Below are 2,500 nucleotides of genomic sequence, written 5' to 3' on the forward strand. Positions count from 1 at the left end.
CTTCTTCTTCTTCTTCTTCTTCTTCTTCTTCTTTTTAAGCGAGGAGGGATATTCCTAAAGTGTTATTCCTCAAAACAAACCATGCAATTATGAGGGATTGAGGTAGCAGCGTCCTCGTGACAGTAGAGCCTGAAGGGTATATAGACCCGCTACCTTGATACAAACAGTAGCCTAACACGTTATGAGTAATAGTTCAATAACCTGACTATAGTGGCTTGACGCTTTTAATGGGTTAAATGGGTTAAGACTGGTTAAAAAGTTAACTAAGATTTACTGATTCACAACAACGTTAATACTGTATCGAAATGTGTTGTGTACATTTCTATCAGATATCAGCCTTTTATAAAACTAAATAAGAAAATTATAAAGAAATAAAAAGACGAAATAAAAGATGTCCATTCTGTTCGTAGTCTCAACAGTTATCTATATTTCACGATGTTAGGGACCAGTGCAAAAAAACCTCCTCCATGGTGAACAAGCGGGGAAGAAAAAGTGAACATCCGGAACGTAATAATTCATGAATATATTCGGCTTCTTTTCCAACCTCTGAACAGGAAGGAAAAGCTCTTGGGAAACGGCCATAAATTGGTAATTAAGAGAAAATGGAACCAAATTGTGAAGACGTCGATTCGTGTTTCCTCAAGGTTTTGATGGAATTGTAAGATCTCAGCGCTAAGTAATCTACATGTATTTGTCTTTTCTTCTTTTCCTCTCTCTCTTCTCTTCTCTCTCTTCATATATCTCATCTTATCTTATCTTCTGCGAGATGAATGTATTACTACTACTACTACTTCTACTAATGATGATAATAATAATTATAATGATGATAATGATGATGATGAATAGTAGTTGTAGTAAGAGGCGGAGGATGACGATAACAATAATAACAATAATAAAAACAAATAAAATTAGAATAAACGAAAAATGTTTTTTCTTATTGATGATGATAGTTAAGATTTCATGTTTGATTGTAAAAATCCTATAAAAAAGGAGATTCATTTCTTAAATTGTAGCCATTGATCGGTAATCGACAGAAAATGGGACCAAATTGTGAAGACGTCCATTTTTATTTTCTTTAGGTCTTAATGGCATTTTGCATATCTCTCTCTGTCTTCTCTTGTTTTGTTTCTTCATTTCTCTTATCTTTTCTCCTCTCTCTCTCTCTCTCTCTCTCTCTCTCTCTCTCTCTCTCTCTCTCTCTCTCTCTCTCTCTCTCTCTCTCTCTCTCTCTCTCACTCACTCTCTCTTACTTTAAAAAATCTAAACTCTACCTCCCATGAGTGATTTTATCTATCTATCTATCTATATATTTTTTTCAAATCTTTCAGTATATTCACCTCTTATCCGTGTGATTCATACAGAAAAGAGTGAAATTCGAACGTTCACTCCGACCTCTTACAAGATCAAGTTCTTTCCCTTTGTCTCGCCTTTTAGTGTATCTGGTCGAAGGTTATTGTTTCCTCTTTCTTCCAAGTAAGATAAGGCTAATGGTTTTCCTTCTCATGTGGTTTATAATCTTTTACTATTTCTCTCTCCTCTATCTTTCTCCTCTTCTCTCTCTCTTAATTTCTTTCTTTCTTTTTCTTTCTCTCTCTCTCTCTTCACTACAATTTTACAATTCCACAGTTTGGAGATATCTGCCGTAAACAGATCAAGTTTTCATATAATTTTCTGGATTCTAAATTATCTTCGCTATCCACTTGCCTGCAACTCATTTAACGAACTATTTGTAGGGACCTCTGCGTTTACTCTTTTAGGGAACCATAGTTATGCGTATATTAATAAAAACATTTTCCAGAATGCATAGTAACTTAAGTAGTTTTCAGCGCCAAAGACAAAACCTTATTTTGACAATACTTTATTCTTGAAATTAAGTTTTGAAACAGGATCTTCTTTGTGCACTTCATCCAAAAAATACAAATTAAACTGCTGAAGTTAATTTAGCCATTACTTCGGAGACGCCTGGTTGGGCTCTTCCCTTTGGTCATTCGGGAAGCTTCCACAATTTAGGGGTGTGATGTGATCGCCTCCATATCGTAAGCAAGTAAGAAGCCAAGTAGCATAATCTTGCTTCACCTTTCTTCGGGATTCAATGACAAGATACTTACCTCCCGTCTTTCAGCTCCTATGTTTTCAGCAGGAAATTCAGGGTGGCTTGATCTTTAAGCCCGATGATCATTCTCTAGTCTCTGGCAACCAGGACTGACGAATGGATTTACTTCTGCATCTCCAGCGCTCTCACTTGTAAGTAGGCATTACCAAAGCCTTCAGGTTTGTAGGGGACCTTGAACTGTGGAAAACGCCTAGGGGATCCAAAGTCTGCCTTCGGCTTGGGTCATGGAGGCAGCTGATTCGGCTGGTTTAACTTGTACCCCCATCTTAGTCTGATGGGAAGTGGGAGGTCTCCCTATTTTTGCTGAAGTAAGAGACCAAAGAGGCGTGTTGCCAACCATAGGGTATATTCCTTCACAGCATCGCTCAACCTCCAGATCACCATGCA

The sequence above is a fragment of the Penaeus vannamei genome, chromosome 1 (genome assembly GCF_042767895.1).
Source record: "Penaeus vannamei isolate JL-2024 chromosome 1, ASM4276789v1, whole genome shotgun sequence".
In the NCBI taxonomy this organism is placed as follows: Eukaryota; Metazoa; Arthropoda; class Malacostraca; order Decapoda; family Penaeidae; genus Penaeus; species Penaeus vannamei.